At 35.6% G+C, this 22,817-nt stretch overlaps 1 protein-coding gene across 1 annotated transcript in view; it reads right to left on the minus strand.

The window, feature by feature from the left end:
* Positions 1 to 22,817, minus strand: part of CNTNAP2 (contactin associated protein 2) — a 1,011,078-nt gene that overhangs the window by 414,027 nt on the left and 574,234 nt on the right. The gene's annotated exons all lie outside the window — the stretch shown is intronic.

Here is a 22,817-nt window from a genome sequence, read left to right on the forward strand (position 1 = left end):
GTTTCCAGTGAGCAAAGCAAAAAGGCTTTGATGTTTATAGTACTTCAGTGACACCAAAAGTAGTATGGCTTTTATTTGCAATTTTGGCACAGTTCGTAAATAAAATATTTGTGCTGATGTTGAATCATACATTAGAAGGTACTTGAATGTAGAGGTCTCTTTCTGGGTTGGACATCTCAAATGCTGACTAGCTTGCATTTTGTTCTATTATAACAGCTTACAAAAGCTTCTATCAAGTGGGAGCAGGTAAAAGATAAACTGAGTTCATCATACCCAGTGACTAGTTCATAACTGTAAGAAGCACGAAGGTTTAATAGTTACCTCAAATGTACTTCTTCACAAGCCTTTGATTTTGGAAGGCAGTTTACTAATGCAGGTAATCTGCCAGGTCAGTCTGAGAGTGAAAAACATTTTCAGACTACTTGAAACAGCTTAGTAGCACCGTGCCACTCAAAACTCCTGCTAAACACAAGACTCACTGTGCTTCTGTGACCTTGAGATGTCGGCAATTCTTTTAAATGCATTTAGACAAAGTCGCAAAGAAGGACAGATTGCAGGAAACATTACTATTGGCAACTGTGACCTTGATAGCATGAGAAAGCTGGGGAAGGGAAAGGAAAGTAAAAAACATCCAGTGGCATTGGGCTTAACAAGAGGCTGGACCCATTGCTTCCACTGAGCGGCTGTGCAACAGCCTGAGCCACCACCTTATCTTCTATAAACATATGCTTCCCTGTCATTATTCTTGAATACAACAGGGAGATTTTTTTCTGAATCCTATTTAATTGAATCTATAATGTTTTCTTCGCAAGTTCTATTACTTCGAAAATTGAAAATCTGCAGGGGAATGTTCCTTGTTTTAGAGACAGAGGAGGGAATTGCTGTTGCAATGACCAAGCCAAGCCACTCACTTAACAGAATTATTTCATATTCAAGTAAACTAAATGCAAAAATCTAGAGACGTTACTTTGAGTATGCAGTTTTCAGTGAAGTCTTTAAATTATCTCACCAACAATGACTTACATAGAAGTCAAAACATAAAATCTTTTATTAGGTAAAGGTTTTACTGACTCCAAAGACCTAAGAAACTATTTAATATTGACAGTGCCTTTCTGCAAATACAGTGCAGTTTGATTTTGGAACGCTCTTAGGAGAATGTCTTAGTCAGACATTCAGGGATCACTATTTGCATTTCACTGCCATTACAGTATTCATTCTGCAGCATCAGTGCAGAAAAAAAGCCACAAAAGATAAGCAATGAAAAATGCAGTAATAGCATTTTCTGTCTTTGAAACCACTGCCTTTAGACCTATCATACTGTAAAAATAAACTAGTAATCCCACAACTGATTTAACTTGAATTTAGCACTGATGTAAACAGGGAAGATGGGACCACATGACCTCAAAAGGCCACTTCCAATGAAATTATTCTGGGATTTGAAGCTCAAATCAAACTTTATAATGCAAGTTCTGAATTTGGAATGCCTGAGAAGATGCAGATTCAGATGATATAAGGTGGCATAGTCTGGTGATGAAATGGATCAATCAGCAATGACAAACAGCAAAGTAAAACCTGGAATCCAGCATTCAGCAGTGGAAAAAATACTGCATATTAGAATCTATTGCAAGTTACCAAAAAGATCTGGAAATAAACATTAGTATGTTACTATTTCTGTATTCTTTGAGGAGCACTACTTACTGAAATGTTTCTCATTATAGAAGCCTACACACCCGTATTTATTATTTTTCAATAATGAATTATCAGCTTTTAGCTTTGCTTTTTTTCGGGAAACATGAAGGTGTCAGTTTCTTGATTTTTTTACTGTCAGTTGTCATGAATAGGCCCTTAATGCTTAGTCAATCTCCAGTTTGACTAGTTAACAGCAACTTCTGTTGCATCTTCTGGGACTGAGGCCTCAGAATAAGTTTCTTCCCTAAAATGCTTAAGTCAAAATTCCAGATTACTTTTGTGACAGCAATAATAATAGAAGGCCAGGCAAATTTAACCCCCTCCCTTGTCTTTGCTGAAGAAACACACCATTGGAAGCCAAACTTTAAAATTTTTGACTGGCTGGCTACATCAAGAATAATTTTGAAAAACTAGAAAACATACTTCAACCACTTATCACCTTATTTTCTTCTCTGCCTGACCATTCATCTATTTATATATGAATGGAAAATTTAAATATATTCTATTTGTTTAATTTTGATTTATGTTTATTGAATTCCTTATCACATCCATACACACTAAGACCAAACTTGTTGCTATTGGTGCGAGCTTATATGTTAGATATGAAGCAAACTCCAGTTTTCTGTATTTGAAATAAAACTTTGGTTGAGAAATAGATACTTAATACTCATTGCTACGGTTTGCATTCTTATATCGCAAAAAGTTTGACAAAAATATCCTATCACCAAAGCAGGAGATTGAAATACTCCTAATTCTTTAGGGAGATATTTCTTCTCCTAGAGAGAGATTAAAATCCTACTTCAGTGTGGTCGTTCTGCCTCCTTTGTTTTGCCATGTGTGCTAAACATGAAGTCACCATACCTTGGGATTCAATCTGAAAGAATCAGACAGATTTAAATTATATTATCACACAGAAATTCCTTCTGCCCTTTTGGAATAGTTATGTTTACAGGCCAAGGCACCTAACTGAATTCATTACTCTCCAATTATCTGGGTGCACATGCTTTCTGCACATTTGCCACTGTTCCCAGCTCTTGCAAATAGGGAGGAATTTGAAGTATTGGACCAAAGAATCTGATTGACTTCTTTGGAAACTCTTGTAATTTGATCAAACTAAAGCAAATATAGAATTAGATACTAACAACCAGCAGGACAAAGTGCCAAAATCTTCAAAATCCCACTATTTTTTAATCCATTGTCATTATTTTATCAGGAAATATTTTCCTGATAAATAAAGTGCTTTAACCAGCTAAATGATACCAACCATCAGCAAACAGTTTAAAACTGTTATAATTTTTTAATATGCTACTTGGTCTTGGTGCTACAATTTATCAAGAGGCTAACAACAAAAAAAAGAAACAATCTGCTTTGTTTGCAGGAATTCCAGCTACCATTCTGTCAATGTCTGCAGCAAAAATCAAAACCACAAGGCCTTCTTTGTGGTTTGGATTTCATTATGAACTCAGTCCATGCCCAGTGCAAGATCTGCTTCAAGTCTGAAACCTTTAAAGTAAGATCAAGATCAATATTGTGCTAACAGAAATAAATTTAATGGTTTTACTTCAAAATCATATAAATCCACTGGTATTGGTCAGAAGCTAACAGAAGAACATTCTCAGAACCCTGAGAAATCATGCACAAAGCCCTTTTCTGGGTTAGATTTTCATCTGATTTAAATTAGTTTAATGAATCTTGATAAGGTTTGAGATTGCCAAGCATTTTTTCAAACTTTCAGAATTTTACCATCAATAATTTTAATGGTAATGATTATTTTAAAAAGCCATAATCAATGGATTTTCAGTTTACAGACAGATGAATCATGAGATATTTAGGCTGATTACCTCTCATAATGATGTTTACCTGAACTGAAAATATCAGAATGAGCATAAAAATTTTGCAAAAGTAAGCTGATTTAGTTGCCTGTTATAGTGACATGATTACCCTTAAGCCCTGCTTAAAAGGGATGTTTACAAATAAAATCATCAAGCCCTTTTCTTACATTTCTCTGCATATTAAAGGTAAATAACCTGAATTCATGCTAAGAACAGTATGACTGATAAACCTCCACCTGATACAATTTGACCTGCAAATTTTAATTTGTAACTAATTACAGGTGATCTAAGGGACAGAATTACACAAACAGAGGCTTCTAGATCCAGTCTGACCACAGAACTTTCCTTAATTTGAGCATATCATACACAAAATTGTTGGCAGATCACAAGTTTAGCTTTAAATGAAAGACTGTAGGCTTCAGAACTACTTTAAGGAAATCACCTAGGAGAGGAAGTTTTCAGATTACCTCCAGATACAGATTTTGCTCTACACTGTATTAGATAAATGCTGAAATATACTCTACTGAAATATGTGTACATAGCTTTATTTTCCTAATTGAGCTCTTAGTTTTAGAATACTTTATTTTGTATTATTACTTTTACACATTAATTTAAGCCCAACTGACTGCTTAGGGATTGGAGACTGTTATTCAGTCAGTTATACAATCCTTTTATGGATTTTATAAATAAAAATAAATCATATTCTTTTATTTTTAGTTTTAAACACAACAGGATTTCCAATAGCATTTCTGCACATTATTAGAATGCAAAAAAACTGCTTTGGAGACAGTTTAATTTATTTATATTTCCTGTTATCTTGCTGTTAGCATAAAGGGAAACAAACAAAAATAATTAAGATACACTGACCATTGAATTTAAGCAAAAACAGTAGTAGAAAAAGTCAGTAACTTAAAAGTGAAAAGCCCCTCTGGAATTCACACTGAGTGAGCCTTTTGCAGAGTCAGAGATTTTAAAATAAACTTTGAATTTGTGACACATGTCTTTCTATGAACTTGTCTTATGAGTCTCCTTTTCCCTCAAATGTCAGAATAAACTTCTTCACTTATATTTACTGTTATTGTGCAAGTAGTCCCTGAATTTTACCATATTCATAATTTGGTCACTCAATGAATTAAAGAAAAGTATAATTGCTGTGATGACACCTTTTCCAACTAAGGCCTCTGGAAAGATGCTAGTTTTAACAAATATATTCCATAACACTTACAGGTTTAGGGATGCTGACTTACATTTCAATACAGAATAACCTAGCTTGTCCTTGAACTCTAAATGTCATAACAGTCCCTTATAGGAATGTGCTACAAAGCTAATAAACAAGTGAAAGACCAGGCTACTGTGCATTCACAACAAAATATCAAGTTCCAACAAACCTTACTGCTGCATGAGAAATGCAGGATGTTAACCTCTAAACCCAAAATAAATACAAGTGATCCTGATGTATTTCATATTAAGTGCTTTTTACCTCTCAGACAGATATTTAAGTCTTTTTCTTTGCCTAGAATTCCAGAATTCCCATGAAAGGACAGAATAAAGACGACTTCTGGTAAGCAAAGAGGGAGTTTCAAGGAAAAAGAAGAGAGAAGTTAAAGGAAAGAAAGTGGAGGCCTTCTCCAAGAAAAGCAGAAAAGAGCAGTGTCCTCTTAGCCCTAGCTATCTTACAGGGTTCTTAGATTTTTAAAATGCCTCCGACGTGGCATTTATCCAGAAATGTCAAAAATTTTGCAACACAAATGAGAAGGCTCCTTTTAGGTGTTCATTTTCAAACAGTTTTCAGAATCAGAGATGAAAAAAAAATCATTGCCAAGAAACCTAGATCCTGCACAGAGAGATTTTACTAACGAGTCCTTATATCCAGAGACACATGGTACCACATCTGGGGTAACAACACACTGCTGACTAAACTTTGCGGTGCAAAGTGATTAGTACAGGGAATTGAAAAAAATTTTGCACTGATCCTTACTGTTATGCACCTTCATAGGTCAGTGGCCAGTATGATGGGATAGGCCTCCATATGAACAAATCTTAACAGCCAAAGGATTGGCCAGAGCAACACAGAGAAACCAGCAATCCACATGGAAACAAGTGACAGGGATATCTAGGAACTCGTGTTCTTATTTATATATTTACTTGCTTTTGTCACCCATGATGGAAGGGTTTATTTTATTTCAGAACTAATCACTAAGTGGTTTGTTGTCATAGCTAATATTTAAAAAATTAGCTAGCTACTTCTAATTACTTGTGAAGTAACATCTAAACACTTTATAAGGCAGAATTTAGCCATACTTTTATCTGTTATAAATGAATTGTTTGATGTGCATGTTACATTACTTCTTTCTGTCTGGAAAAAAGAAAGGAAAAAAAAAGAAAAAAAAGGAAAGTATTAATTTCCTTCATCAAGCTTGCTATTTGGGGGGAGAAATCTATTTTCCAGACTTTGGGAATGCATATCACATCTCCAAAAGGCTTTAATGGATATAATTTGCTCAGGTCATTATTTTGTATTCCTGTGGATAATGGTCTGCAAAGGGTGATCTAAGGAATCACATTAGCTGTGACCCAATTATTGTGGAGGTAACTGCAAATACAGAGGCAATTCAGTTTCTGTGAGGAAACTGCCTCACATGTCTAAATTATATTTTTGTACTCCATTTTTATATGTAAAGTATAAAGGAGAAAAGTGTGATTTCTCCAAAATAAAATCTAAGGTGTAATTTTGCAATCTGAGGAAAACAATTACTACATACACCATATAAAATTCTGCTCATTCTTCATTACCAAGGTTTCTTCCATTAAGAAGTACACATGCACATGTTTTCTACTCACTCAGACTTTTTTAAAATCTGGGCATCCAACTATTCTATTTTGCCTTTAAAACATGCATTGCGAAACACTTTTAAGTGCAGAGAAGGGCACACACCAAAGGGTTTCTGTTCAGCCTGCCTCCACTGGCTTTCCTATGCAGCAAAATTGGGAAGCTGACATGAGAACATGTACGGGGTTTGCTTCTTTATGATTCTGGGAGCAGAGGGAGACATCAGTCAGAGCACAGCAGTGGTAAGAGAGGGTGCTTTACAGACAAGTACTTTGCATCTGGTATCCAAAGCTAATAGCTGTCTCCAGTAGTGTGACAGATGCAGGACTTTAAAAGCATGGACACTGCAAAGAATTAAATTGACATTTGCTGTGTGTTAGAGGGTTCCAAAAGAATGATTGTACCTCTCCTTCTATTGCTAAGCCTATCTGAGTGCAAGGCTGGTACGTCAGGTAAATAGGTCTGACAGACATCCTTCCCCAGAAACCCTCCAAGGACATTTTAAAGTGCTTGTTTGTGCGAGAAACCATCAAAACTAGAGTGAGGAGGTTCAAAGAGATGGCCTTCCTCTGGAATCAGCAAAGCACATCCAGAGGCACAAAGCTAATCTACACTGCAATTACTGCTATAAATAAGTCAGCTCCTCTAACAGTAGCAGCCAAACTACAACATAAAAGTCAGGTTCTTTTAGCAGAAAGCCCCCACATCTGCCTTTTTCTCCTGCATAAACAAGCAAATGCTTAGGCCATGCTGGGCTAGTCCCCCAGCCTGATTACTTGCTGGGTAGCTCATCTGCTGCTTTGCTAAAACTGAGGAGGCAAGCTCTCATAGTACAAAAGCTGGGCAAAATATGTGTATCAATCCAGACCCCATGTAGCTGATGGCTAATGCTTTGCCAGGTAGTGTGAAAACAGATTTCTTGCTTTTTTTAATGATTCCCCTGTCGTATTTTTTTTCCTAAAGTAAGAGATGTGGAGCTGAATGTGAGATGGAAGGATAAAAAGTAAACAGCTTGTGCTTTTTCGGACAATATATATATATGCCCTGGAAATCAAGGTAAGGATGCTGTGTGGGTAAAAAAAAGCCAACCAAACAAAAAGGCCCACATAAATGTCAAATTTATACTTGACTCCCAAACTCTCACCTGTAATTCACAAATTCCGATGAAGAGCACTCACTTAGAAGAAGTATGGGGGCAGATAGGCAACAAGGTACTAGTAAAAACACTACAGAAATTCTGGAGCACTCATATTCAGTCTAATCTAATTATTTTATTCCTGGAGGTCATAGTCCTCACAGATGAACAGAAAAGCTCAAAAACCTGACAGACTCCAGAGCAGTACACAGGCACAGTGCCACACCACACCGAACATCCAAGGCCAGCCAGGAGACAGAGCTAAGGTTCTACAGGGCCACGTGTTGATGAAGTAGAAAACAACAACTGTGATACCTGGCTAATGGTTAAATAGCATTATATTTATTTGGTTTTGTCTAGAAAAACAGCCCTGGAAGAATACCAGGACTCCAGTCACTGTCTTTATAAAGCCTGACTTTCACAACAGCTGGTCTCTCTGAATGGTGCACTCTCTCTCTACCTTCTGTATTTCAATAAGTATACAGAACCCACAGTGTTTGATATGCTGCTTATTTAGACAAAAATATATTTTTAGCACTTGGAGTTGGCCTCATTTCCTCTTTATTTGGAACTTTCTCACTCGGGTAAATGCCATGTGCCAGATGGTGTGACCAAGACCTTTCTCTTTCATTCATATGTTTTAAGTAGAGTCTATCACATGCAATTCAGGTTATGAAATACTTGGCAACCTTAAATCTGCTGACAATAGTGGCAATATTAGCTATTCCTACAAAGCATAAACCATGGGGATATGTTTATTTTTCTTTTGTCAGACCTTCTTCCTCAGGCATATGAAACACATTAATCTGATATTTTCAATGTACCAGAAATGAACCATGACAGATTGTCTCTTTAGAAGAAGGAAATAATTATCCACTGAAGTCTTACAGAAGAGGACTGTAAGCACATTTAAAATCTTCTCAAACTCTAACAATTTAAAAACACACTGAAAATATGCATTTTTGCTCTAATATTTTAGAGTGAAAATGAAGACACTTAGCGCATACGGTGGTTTAGACTAAAAAATAGATTGCCTCTGAGAAGGACATACTAGATCATTCCTGATTGTGAGCACACTACTTTCACATAATTTCCAGTAAGCTCACAGAACAGAAGTACTTGGCTTTTTTCTACTGAAATTTCTACATAGGCAAGGAACTCCATATTGGTCTCCCCATCCCAAACCCCCTTCTTTGGAAGTGTTTAGCTGTGCAATGACACCTCTCCATAAACCTCCCTTGACCTTCAGAAAGTTGCTGGCTAGAGAATTCCTGAGGCAGAAGTGCTGCCTATTTTTTAATAGCTCTCAGTGGGAATAAAAAGAAAAAAAATAAAATTGCTTTTTTGGTCACATTTTATCATCCCTAGCATTTCATGGCATGGAATGCCATAGCTCCACTACAGAATGTATGAATGATCACCTCCTTTTCTGAGTTTTGAGGCAAAAACCTGCTAATCTCATGTGGTGTCTCTAACTTTTTTGTTCTGGAAGAAAACGCAACCAATTTGTTTTTACCCTGACACTTCGGATTTTAAAGACATCTATCATATCAGTCACATTTTCCAGCTTTAGTCCCTGTTTACTTCTGCTTGTGCAGAAAGGATTGCGTCACATTCTGTTTTGAAGATACAGGTATTCTATAGATGTATGTAATGATGTTCTCTAATTTGTTGTGTGTGTTTTTCCAGAATAATCCTGTAAAATACTTTTTTAACTGCTACAGAATTCTGATTTGACATTTTCTACTGTTACCTCAATAACTAGATCCTAAGTGGCAAGTCAGCTTAAAGCCCATGAATTCATTTGTGAATCTATATTCAGTTTGGCTTTTTTTGTGCATCACTCAACTTTCCTCGGCATCAAATTTTATCTGTGTTTCATCACAAAATGATTTGGATTGGAAGACAGCTTAGAGACTATGTAGTTCCAACCCCCTTACATGGGAAGGGACACCTTCCACTAGACCAGGTTTCACTTCAACACTTTCAAGGATGGCGTATCCACAATGTCTCTGGGCAACCTCTTCCAGTGTCTCAACAAACCCCTCACAGTAAAGAATTTCTTCCTAATATCTAATCTAAATTTACCCTTCTTCAACTTAAATCCATTTCCACTTGTCCTTTAGGTACAGGGAGGTTGCTAGAAGAGCAACCAGAGCCTTTTCTTCTCCAAGCTGAACTGCAACCCTTGATTATTTCATCAATCCTTCTGAAACTCTTCCTTGTTAGTTTTTGAACGACTTCACTATTTAGAATGTGACAGTACTGAAAGCAAAATTCATGGTCTTTTATTCACTCAACTTGCCAATTTGTTATTTTTAGCAAACATAAAAGTTCTCTGTACAGACTTCTGTTGAAACTACACTAGCAATCTCTTCCCACCATAGCAATGACCACGTGTTCCTACTGTGTCTCTCCTGTTACCTGCACAAGTACTTTCTGCATTAGTACTCACTGCCTTGTAAGCAATGCTGACAGCATCTGAGGCCCCCAGTCGTGACATGTATTATACCAGCTGCTGTGTACATCAGAATACAGCAGAGGTGGGCAGTATCCTGTTAAATAATTAATACTATTCCTATTAGAAATAACAAAAAAAAAATAGCATTTGGTGACAACAAATTCACAGAGGAATAAAAATAGCTTAAGGAGGACCCAGATTTGGAGAATCCAGGTTAACACTTGCATATACTATTAAAGATCACCTGCCCCTAGAAAATTGAAAAATAAATTAAGTATAACCAACATGATTGGGAAAGTTAGAAACCCTAACACAAAGTAGCATGATGAAGATTTCACTGCATAGCCAGCAAATGAAAACTATGTGTTCATTCAGTCTGTAAAGCCTTCAGCTAGGCCACCCAGTTCATAATCCTTCCAGTGCCTATAGAGCTGAGACTATTTTGGTGTTCTTGGATATAATTAGATGTCTTGAATAAGTAAGAAATAGTATTGGCATTCTATTTCTGCATCTTGTCATGTATTTATTACAATTCTTACACTGAATGGAGGGGGAGAATAGTGAACAGAAGGGCTTTTTTTCCTGTTTGTTTAGCCTGCCACTTGGGATTAGCAGAGATGAAGGCTGCCAGCTGTGGATTTTTCTTTTGCTGCTCTGTTCAGAGCTAAATTGGGTATTTTTGCATAGAAAATTTCCACAGGAAGCATATGCTGTGCTAAATGTTTTGAGCATTTTGATCCCTAGATGTATATTGTCACTCCCAGGTACGAGTGATATCATTTAGCACCTTGTGATGTTAGAGAATATGATACACATGGCAATAAAGGTGATAGACTAAAATGAAACTATGGCACTGCATTTCACCAAACTTTATGCAGGACTGCACCTGGTGTCATGAAAAGCTAGTAAATGCATTAACAAAAAATATTTTCCTCTTGAAAGTTTTTGAAAAGTGTGGGTGCAATTTCCACTTGGTTCCTTCTTGTTTTCCATTCCTAAAAATGTTATTGTTCCAATTCTGACATCAAGAACACCACCATGTAAGTTGAGTTAACACCCTCTCTTGCTTGTGTTACACTTTAGGCCTGTCCAGGTTTGTAAGGGGCAAGCTGTTCATACATAAAATGCAATGGGTTCATATACCCTGGACTGTGGGAGTATCTTTATTTAAACTCCTCTTCGCACATGTCCACATACAAGACTTCTCTAAAGAAGACTACTCTCTCAGTGAAATTCACAGGTATTGAGCTGCATCTCACTCTTCCCAGCAAAATCCTGGAAAAACAATATAGTAACCATCCCTCTTCAGTGAAAAGGATCTGTGTTATGGAAATCCCAAATACTTGAAATCAAACAGACCTAGAGCTGTTCTTTTAAGGAAAGGATTTAATGAAAACCAGCTAGGTAAACCTGGTTTGAGATTTACTGCAAACACTTCACATGGCTGAATGTGCCAAAGATGCTTTGGACTTTAACCCTCTAAAAGCATAATAACAGACAGTCAAAGTCACAAAGCAACCAAATCAGAGATGTCAAGATAATTTTTCTGTTTGCTCTGGTTTTACAGAGTACTTGCTATTGAAATCACTAGATTTTTAAGTATTATGTTCTTTGTTCATTGAATGAGTAAGGAAAAATTAGTAACTTGATACCACTGCAAAACACGTAACTTTAGCCACTGTATTTTCAGCTGTGGTGGTATATTTTTTCTTTTTAAAATCAGTGTAACATTATCCTCTCTGTGAGACACCTGAGTCTAGTTGGAACATTTCCTTTTTTACCAACAGTACAGTACTCCAAAAACTAAGCAAAACAGTCCATGTCCTGTTAAGTACTGCAATAAAATTGCCAAAATGCATTCACAAACAAAGATAGAAAATTGTCATAACCACTGAAAACCCACTTGTAACCATGTAGGTTACAAGAAAGTAGAAAGCGTACTCAGGAAACAGGAATCTGTAAATGGATTTTCTTCATGCAAATCAGAGTAATGAAAGTAAACTTCGTGCATGCACAAGTAACTATAGCTAATTTCTTAATCTAACACTCAAATAAAACTAAGACAGATTGACCATTTTTCATGGCAAGCTTCCAGATGATACTTGAATTTATTCCTGACACAAAGTAATTGTCTCCAGCAAAAATAAACGTTCATTTGGGACGTGGCCTTTAGTAGTCTGTGTCAGACAACAGATATTAAGAACTTTTCATTTAACTTGTAAAGTGAAAGAATGTCAAGATAAATCAGCATAATTTCTACTCATTTCAGAGACGATACAAACCCACTTTCACTATATACAAACATTGTCTACAAGCTTCTTTCCACTAAAGACTGAAAACTGCTAATGGAGATCTAAAATATACAAAAGAAACAGCTCTTGAGGAAAAGCTCTTTAAAACATGTGAACAGGATCTGTAGGGCAGATGCCCTCCTACATGGAACGGCAATATACGTTCCTGAAATCCAGTTTTAAATGTATTTGATTGGTCTAATTTGACAGGCCAGTCATAGTCTAAGATATATCTGATCCAGAAAAACCAGGAGGAAACAAAACCAAAGAGCTATTTTAATTATGAGATCAGAGTAACACAACCTAAGAGCATTCTGCTTTCTTTATACTTCCTACATCACTCCCAAAGTTTTTGACAAATTCACCTTCATCTTCAACTACTTAATACAATTTAAAGCAGATCAAAATTATCACCGCCCCCCGCCCCCCTCCAAAAAAAAGTCATTAGAAACATAAGAATTTCACTTGCAGAGAAAGTAGAGAAAGGGTGAAGCAGAGCAGTAATCTCAACAGATTGTTTTGTTCTGCACAATTCATCAGAACTATCCCAGGCTGGTGGTGGTTTAGAAAGTTTCTGCTGCTGCCATCCATGTCCTGTCTAATTCAACTGTCTACTACTGCTTTACTCTAACATGTGGATACCTAGTAATGTATTGAGCAAAATTATAGTGAAACTGGGACTTCAGAGAAGTTAAACTTATGGAGAAGATCTCTGTCCATCTGACCTCCTGCCATGCAGTTCACACTGATGCAGCCCAAGAGTGGGGCTCAGAAGGGCACTCTACTTCCTTAGAACACAGAGATTGGTCTTCACCTCCAGAAAAGAGGATGGAGAAAAGAAAGGCCCTGAAACTACAATTAGTGAGGGCAAGTGGTGGGTGAAAGAGAAAATGGGCACACACAATGATGAAGGAACAACTCTTTTTTTTCCTATTACTTGCTGAAAGGAACAAATGCGGTTTCCATATGATCCTTCCCAGAATTTTTGGAAGTTTAAGAAAGGCAGGACAGTGACAACGAAAACCAACATTCCCTTCATAGCACAAAAATATTTTGCTGCATTCCTGTATGTTTAATTTTCAAGGCCGTCTGTTACATGAGATGAAGCATCAGTTTTCTGAGGTGTCTCCATGTATTCCTGGTTTTGCTGCCTGGCAAACAGAGATTCAAGAATACCAAATTGCCTGTGTTAAATTGTGCAGTTGATACAAGTGCAAATTGTGGTGCCAAATGACATGGACTTTTTTGGAAATAGACCTGAGATCCAAGGAACAGGTTACTGGTACCTGAACAGATCTAGCATAGGCTGAGAAATCTGCATTCATTTCAGCAATATAGGCTACAAGGCCCTTCTGGGAAAGAACGACTGCTGTGCTCATAAACATGCTTCTTTGCAGAACATGATCCAATTTTAAAGGCTTTCAGCGCTACTGCTTGACATTTAGACTTTTTCCCACAAGAGACATGTAGCTGAGATGATTTTCCATATGTCTTGGGTCTATTCAAAAGAAAGGCTAATATTCATGAGCTAAAGAAACATTAGACCAAGGTCCCAGCTGAGGTCCAACCAGAAGATAGAAATACATTAACCCCTTCACTAAAAAAAAAATAAATCTTTTCATAACTATGACTAAAAACGCCCTTTGCATGACTAACCTTTAAGCCAGGAGAGATATGACAAGCACCTTTTACTGACAATATATTCTCAATGATTTCAAATGAAGTAAATACTCTGGAACAGAATGATAAGAGCCTGAGGCTTGGTTTGTGTTATTGTTAGCTACCCATAGGGAGCACCTCTTTCACATACGGTCACAGCACAGGGAATCTGATCCTTTCTGGAGTTTTAAATTATATATTTCTTTTCTTCAAAGAACAATTTTACCATATTGAAACGGTCTAGTGTCAGAACATCAGGACGTTTTGTTAAGAAACATGAATATAAAATCAATTAAACATAATGCAAAGGGCTACTTAAATTAATCAAATTCAAGTTAAGCTGGTAGCACACTTAGGAATAACTCCCTTTATTAATCAAATATATTTTAAGTTTCTTGGGCCATCCTCGCTATATTCAGACTTAACTTAGGAGCCTAATGCTTCACATCTCTTTTTGTAGCCCTAACATATGAGCTGTGTAGGACAGAGAAGAAAAGCAAACATTTTAGGAGAGCAGTTGTGAAAATGTTCCATCAAACTCAAACCAAGAAACTGCAGAGCCCACTCAGTAAAAAACAATTATTAATTTAGTACTTCAGAGCACTGTACTTCCAAATGCTGAATGAAAGAAAATGTTGGCGACAATTTTGTGAAGTCCTGATATCTGGCATTTTCCTGGTTTGTATCGTGCCTTATTATATTTCTCAAGAAATTTAACTGGAAAAGTTAAAAAATGAGCTAATGCTCTCAACAGAGCACAGAGTAAAAAGAATAAGCTCACAAAGAAAATTAGGAACAGAGAAAAGAGTAAAACACAAGCTTAAAAAGCATATCAAAAGATGAGTACTTAAACAGCTGCAGGACCCTGACTTTCTTACTTGATTTATTGAATCCTACACTGGAGTTTTTCTCCCTTATTTTGTTAAAAAGTTGAGTGCTCATTCATCTTCCCTGCGCTATTTAATAATGTGAACATGAACTGTCTCATCTTCACTAATATCACAACTTTTATTTCATCACCATTTTCTTCAGGGCCAGAAGAACTTTCCCTGATTCAGTTTACAAAAGCTACAGTCTAGTTTTACTCCATGCTGATTAAGCAAGAAATCAATGGATGATGTATTTGCATTTCAACAAATCACCTAATTAGCTGCTTTCTAAAAATGAAAGCAGTTAATTACATATAACCTTTTCAGTAAGATTAAATGACAGCAAATTCACTTTGCCAAGAAAATTCTTTATTTCCACCACAGATCACTGCTCTCTTTATTCCACGTGTATTTTCTATTACGTAGCTCTTGCTCATCTACTGGAGACACAAATATTAAGGCCGTGTAAGCATGGCTGTTTACTGTGTGCCCAAACAACGATTCCAAGCAGGCAGGATGAGGGATTTCAATGGACCTATACTTGCATGTCTCAGCCCTATTACTGCAGGATGAAGAATTTAGAGTGGCTTCTCTGCAATTCATAAAACAGGTCTTATTTTTCTGACTACTATGTATGAACTGTGTGCATTAAAGCAAAGGAAAGCTGCCTGTGGAATACAGGAAAGAATAAACTGGCAAAAGCCTCCTCTGACCAAATAGTTGATTGATATCAAGGAACAATACCAAAATTATTAGCTTTGATGACTTTGCCCTCTGTCCAATCAAGCTATAAAAGAACTTTCAACCTCATGAAAAACCCATGGACACAGATGAACAACTGGTAGGATGAAATGTGATAAATCTCTGAAAACAGAGGCAGTTCCCTTCACCCTGAAAGAAGGCCACATCTCTGTGAGAACATAATTTTAGCTAAACAAAGTAAAGAAACATTCACATAATGTGTTGTTTTGCTAAGGTTTTTAAGGTCTTCCTCTTAAATTTTTTTATTTTACTGAAAAAACCCCTCACATGATGTAATTTATAACCCACTAGTGTTACCTCCAACGAGAAAGCTGCAAGAACCCAGATTCTATCAGATCTGATAGCAGCTACTGTGGTCAAGGGAGGAATTGGAGTGCTACACTCTATAACGCTCCTCTAAATAAAAATTAAAGTATGAAAATGTATAGCTAGAGGAATACACTCAAGAAGAGAATAACTGTCAGCTGTCATTCTGATATTGAACTAATAAGACACATTCTGTGAAATTTTTGGCAATTCATTTAAAGATTATTTAAAGAAGGAATATCTTCTGAATTTTAATTGTAATTTCCTGGTTATTTTAATAATGTATAGAATATATATTCTAGGGAATGTGTACTCCTAAAACATGTAGAGGAAAATAAAGTTTAACTACAGCAAAATTCCAAATTATGATATAAGCACAGCACAGCCCATGTAGTTCCTCCTTCTATGGCATCCTTCTCCATTCAAAAATATCACCCTAATGTATTTTTAGCCTCACCTCCAGGGAGTATCATCTTTACATTTGAATTGTTGTTTGCATCTGCAATTCCTTCTGCCAAATCATTGTGTATTCCTGGGACAGACTAAACTAAGGAAAACAAAAGAGTTGGAAACAGGAAACCCACATTTATTAAGATTACCCCTCAACAAAAGACTGCTTTCTATAAAGAAAATGTTCTTTCTACATGCAAAATCTCTTACTCTCTTCTTTTTCTATTTCCTCAGGTTGCATTTGCCATAATGTTAAAGGATCGCTGTTGTAAATGATTGTGCAGTACAGAAATTATTTCTGAGGTCTTCAGAACTGTCTAGAATTTCTTAGGGAAATAGTCCCTGCTGCAGGTGTCACTCAGCCCCTAAATAGTGCAATTAGCCATCATGACTCAACAGTCTTGGTCCATTTGTTTGGAAGTACAATAGAAATAGACACTGGGAGAAACCACTCCATTTAGATTCTAAACAATACCTTTGTTTTCCAATACACTTCCCACATGATTTTGCACCACAGTAAAGTTAGTAAGAACCCTGCTAGTGCCAAACTGGTCAACTGTAGTTTAAATCTTTCAGGGATGTTTCCTAAGTGGAGCTATTACACATTTTTAGAAGGAGTAAAAAATCAGCCTGGATTGAAAAGTATTCCTACATGAAGGCAGAGAGAGGATAACATGGACTAAAATTACATGGAAAGTATGTGTTACAGGAAACATGAGGAAAAAGTCCCCAAACAAGATAGATGAGAGAAGTTAATTTAGGAATTTTGGTGACAAGACTCTGTTTGCAGTAATTAGTTACACTTTCTCAAGTAATTCTCATGCAGCCTTCTCTCACTGTCATGACAAATGTGTGAACTTTTAATTCTGGGTCATCATTAGCATCAGTCCTTCTGACCCATACACCAAAATGTAATTTCAAATACCAGTGAGGCAGTGTGTGCATAGGTATGCTTACCTGAAAGTGAAGTTATTTTTCCTTCTTCCAAACAGAAATGAATAGTTCAGTAATATATTTTACATTTTAAATTTCAATTATATTGACATATGACACATGCCTGGAAATGGCTTTCTTCATGATTATAAGTACAAAGTTTTTGTCCCTTTTGAAACAAAGACATGCTGAGAGCACAGTGTGGACCTAAGTTTTAGTTCCAGAAGTAATATGCTATCAGCACATACCCCTGTACAGTCCCTGAGAACTTTATATTTTCATTTAGCTTTCTTAGAGATGAGAAAACATGATAAACCTATCAGAGGCACCATCCCTCACCCTCGCCTGGCAGGCTGGGTGATAGAGCCTGCTTTACATTCTGACACAAGACAAATTAGAGTGCACTGTGCTCAGGCTTCGTGCTCTCCTCTTGCCAAGGAAGTCATCCATCTCCCCACCTTGATTGAGCGATACTGAGCAGCGTGTTGGGAAACAGGGGAGGAGGATGGAGTCGAAAATCATGGGGAGGGAAGGCAAGTAAGAAGAAGAACAGTAGAAAGGATTCTGACCAAGGAACTGACTAAGGAATTCAGGGCCTTGTAACCAGCCCCAGGTAAAAAAAGCATGATAATGTGCAGAGGCAAAATAAGAGTTAGACACATTCTCAAAAATGCATTTCCATTAATTAAAAATTTAATATGTTTCTAGAAACAGGTTGATTCAGATAATGAAGGGGAAGAAATTAGAATTTGTAGGTTTATAAGCACATCCTATCCAGGCTTAAATATAAGTAAGAAAAAGATGTCTGAATTGTTTGAAAAATGAGTCTGAGAAAGGACTCTTCTAAATCACCATTATTCAAACCGTACTACTGACAGCTGCCAAATGAGTAATGGTATGGCACCATTACCAGGTACCCCTGGACACCATCTCTGATTTCACTGGAAATTATGAACAACTTACTACTGACAGCCTTGATTATCTTATGTACTCCCAAATGTGATGTGTCCATACTCCTCTTTGTCATCTGTATTTCAGATGTGCACAAAAATACTGTACAAGCATCTGCAGAGATCAACTGCCTTCGTATATCACAAAATATTTTGAGTCACATTTCCTTCAGCTTTCAAGATAGATTGAAACACAGACTGATTAAGAATTGAAATATTTTTTATCATTCAGTCTTCAGGTCTCACACAAGGTAACAATTTTATTTAAAAGAAATGCAAATACGTAGTATGCAGTAAAACAAACAAAAAAACCCACCAACCTGGCCGTCTAACCACTTCTTTAAAAATGTCTTATCCTGGCATTAGGATGAACTTCAAGGACAATAGAAAGTGGTGTGTATCCCCTCAATCATATTGTTCCTATCAACACAGAATTCACTCATACTGACCTGGTGAGACAATACATAAGAAAGCTATCATTTATTTCCACAGAGTTTATTCTGTTTGACAATCTAGACAGTGTTCTGATCACAGACATAAGCATGTTTCAGTAAGCTTTAAGCAATTTAATGAAATTCCTATTATGCTGCAAGAGTGAACATTTTAAGACTGTAAGTTCTCATATAATTCAAAGCAATATTGTAAGTATTATATGCTTATTTTCTTCTCCCAAATATTACTTCATCATGTATCTCTCGTATTTTAGCAATGATTCTATGAAATTTGGCAGCACCAGTACATCATGAAGCCTCATAGTAAAATAAAGGTGTATCTCTTGGCAACTGCTAAGGTTAAATCTGTTTCATTACTGAAATACAAAATACAGCACATTTGAAGTCCTTCATGGCTGTTAATACCACCATCAATCAATTTGCAAACACGATTTTGAGATATGAAAATATACAATTCCGCGACACAAAAGCGCTTAGAAAAAATATAAGCTTTGTTTTTCTTTATCTGCCTTCATAGGTTGTGAAATAATGCAAATGAAATATTGAAGTGTATTCCTATTAGTCTCTCTGTATACAACTGCTGTGTAAGAGAAAGAAGAAACTGTCAGAAAACAATAGAAAATAGATATTTTGTAATTTCATTCACTTAGGTTAAAAAATTAGCCTTCTCTCATTTAAAATAAAGTTGTCATTGTCTATTAGTAAAACAAAAATTCATTCTATTTTATGTTTACCTACAATTATTTCAGTCTTGAACACAGCACTCTTTTTATATTATTAGATATTTTATTAATACAAATCTTCAATAATCTCTGTACTGCTTGTGAAAACATACTAATAAGCCAGAAGATCCAGTCACATTACTCTTTCAAGAATATTAATTTCAGTGCATCTTCAAAGCATATTCCTGGATTTGTCATCTTTATCCCTTGTGCATAAGATGATTAATTTTTAATAACACTAGTATCAATAACAATAACTGAAAATTTGATTTGCATTATGTCATAAATCTAAACTGACTCACAAATACCCTTTAAACAAGTCTAGTAATGAGTCTCTCAGATGGTAATTTATTTAAGTGGAACCCTAAGTAATTTATCAGAAGACATGTATGCAACAACTGTTTTCCTTGGAGAAAAAAAATCCGCAAATTATTCATAAAGGAAATTATAAAATTTTTTTAGTTACTCATTATATTAATGAACTATTTCTGAATTTTATTAGTAAATAAATAATAACTTCTTTTCACTTCACAAACTGAATTTATATTCTGCAATTACATAACAGCAATTCTCTTCATTGTGTTGTAGTTTCAATCACAAGTCCCATCATATTGTCCTTTTCACAACTGGGTCTATTTTTGCAACTAACTCATCTCCAACACATCCGGAAATCGAATTATGATGTTTTTATACCACACACATACTCATATCTATCTATCTAGATTGATATAGATATACACACATGTTTATGCACATAAGTGTATATACTTTTATGTCATTTACAATCCATGATGCTTGGAAAGCACATAAGCTTTCTGAAATGGGACAAATAACATTAAATGTCTTTTATAAATCTAACAAACAAAACTAACATTTCAAACAGCATGCATTTTCAAAGAACTTCTCCTTTTTTCTGCAGTATTACTTTTACAAAATTTCAAAACCGATAAAAGAACATAAACCATTTCCAGTAAATATATAGTCACTAGGACTTAAAATGAACTTTTAATAATTATTTGTAGTAATAAATAACTAGGACTTGAATATTCAAGGATAAGTAATACATTAGTACTGGGAATAGAGTCAATTGCATTGTCCACAGTAAATTTTTAATTAGTCACCCTCAAATTCGTACTTTGAATGTAATTTTGTAGGTAGCTGAACTGAACAGCAGATATTAAATACCTTGCTAAGGGTCACACACTGCAATACATTGGACTCTCTCCAAATCTCTACAGCTTTATTTCCACTGGCGTAGATTTTTAATAGCATAAGAGGGAAATTCACATTTATCTTTCAATTTTGAATTAGGCCAGAAAGTAAGTTATCAGAAAAGTCAAATAAACATTTATTATCTTATTAACTAATATAAGTATAATAATTTTCCCCCAGAGATAATTAATACAAAGTGATTCCACTATGTTAAAGAAGCATGCTTAAGAAATTTGAATTTTAACAATGAAATATAATAATTAAAAAAATTATAAATGTTGGCTCACTGTAACACAATATATTTAAGAGTAGTAGGGTGCATTATTGAAGAACAAAAACTTTGACTGAAGCATAAAACTAAAATACCATCATAAAGTTCATACAGACTAAAGCATCCACCTCTGGTGGGTATGACAATGGGATGCAGGAAAAGGGAATGGGATACACTCATGCAACTCTTTTTAAAATTTGTCATATTTTTTTTTCTTTCCAATATATATTTTTAGCGTAAACCCTCCACACATAACAATATATTACTAATTAATTTTATTTTTGAATGGTCCATGCACTTTGTAGAATTCCTCTGTTATTTTCATTATATGCAAAGTATTTTTGAAACAGTCTTAAGCTTATGATGATAACAAAATACTTCTATTTATTTCACTAAGCAAGAGCATCTTACATACAGTTTGCAACCTTCTGAGATGTTGAAAGTTAATGAAACTGCAGATCAATAGGATTAGAAATGTGAGTCCAAATCATTGTGATCTGTAGAGCAGTAAACTCTAAGGCTGTTTCTGAAACTGCTAATAATCAAATTCTTCCTGCCCTTGCATCTCCTGAAATAGCAAGGCAGAAAATGGAGTGAATTTTTTAAATGAGACCAGTTTCAGAGCAGCTTCATGAAAAATTATGGGTAAGGAAGAGTGCTCTGTATGTCACACTCCAAGGAGTAAAAAAGACATTGGATGAAACAAATTTCCTTAAGAATGCTCTCTGAATGTTGGTATCACTCTCTTTAAAGGATTACTTTTTTTTTCAGCTCAGTAAAAACTGAGTTAGTTCTGAAATTCCATCAGAGTGCACACACATTTGTTCTTGACTCTGAAAACAAATCTGAAAGGAGAAATACAACGACTTGGATAGCTGCCTCGCTGTAATGACGTGCTGAGAATACATTCATTAGTCAGAGTCTTTCTCAAATAGAACGTAATCTACACTAACTGCTAATACATTTGCAATAGCACAGTTATAATGAATACTTTCAAAAGATATTAGAATAATGGCAAACTTCTTTGACCCAATTAAGCAAAGTTTTACTGCAAAATTTCCATGGAGATCCTTGGTTGCAGTATTTTTCTCCTTTCTCAGTCAAATGTTACTTTTGAAGATCTGCCTTTATTAATTTTAAATTATTGGGTCATTCAGATGCCACAATATTAACTATATGAAGCATGCATGCTAGCCAAATAAATTTTTTGAGTGTTAGCTACAGTGCCTGAGTATAACTCTGAAAGTCATCAGTGAAAATCTAAAAAGAACTTGCACATGGCACAGTCTCCTAAGTACTTGCCTACTACGGGTTCAAGTATGGAACAGAGACAAATACAAAACTCATCAAATTTCATGTGCTTGTACGACATCCAGAAATTTTCTCCTGCAGGTGAACTGTACCAACAACGGATTTTGCATCTTTGTTTAAACTTCAAAATGCTAAAGCACTAAATAAAATTAGTTCTGTTGAACACATTTTTAATGAGTGCACATGTACGCACATGTAGTTGTGTCATTTTGTAGAACCATCCTAGTGACTGATGGCACATATCCAAAGTAATTTTTGACTAAACAAGAATTCCATTTTGCCAAATGATAGGTGGATTTGACATTTTTATATTTCTGGCCACTAACATGAGATATGACTATAATCTTTTTGCTAATATTTGTAGGATTCTTGAAAAGATCACTCACTGCATTTATAAAGACCTGTCCTATTTGACTTTTGTTGAGATCATAAATACAATAAAATCTCTTTTAAAATGAAATAGGAATATATAACTGACAAAGAAGAGCCCGACTATTCTCAGAAAGATTTAAGCTTCATTTATTATTCCAGTTGTATAATTCCTCAGTGACCTTTCTTCAACATGCACCAAGATATGCAGTATTCTTTGTGCTATCTCAAGATTTTTCATCAAGCATCTACAGAATAACTGAGTCATTATCAGCATGAGCACTGCTTACTCACTCCATGATTTTTAAGACAT

Source organism: Melozone crissalis, unplaced genomic scaffold (assembly GCF_028551555.1).
Source record: "Melozone crissalis strain CALT ecotype California unplaced genomic scaffold, PUWL_Pcris_2 ptg000016l_1, whole genome shotgun sequence".
NCBI lineage: Eukaryota > Metazoa > Chordata > Aves > Passeriformes > Passerellidae > Melozone > Melozone crissalis.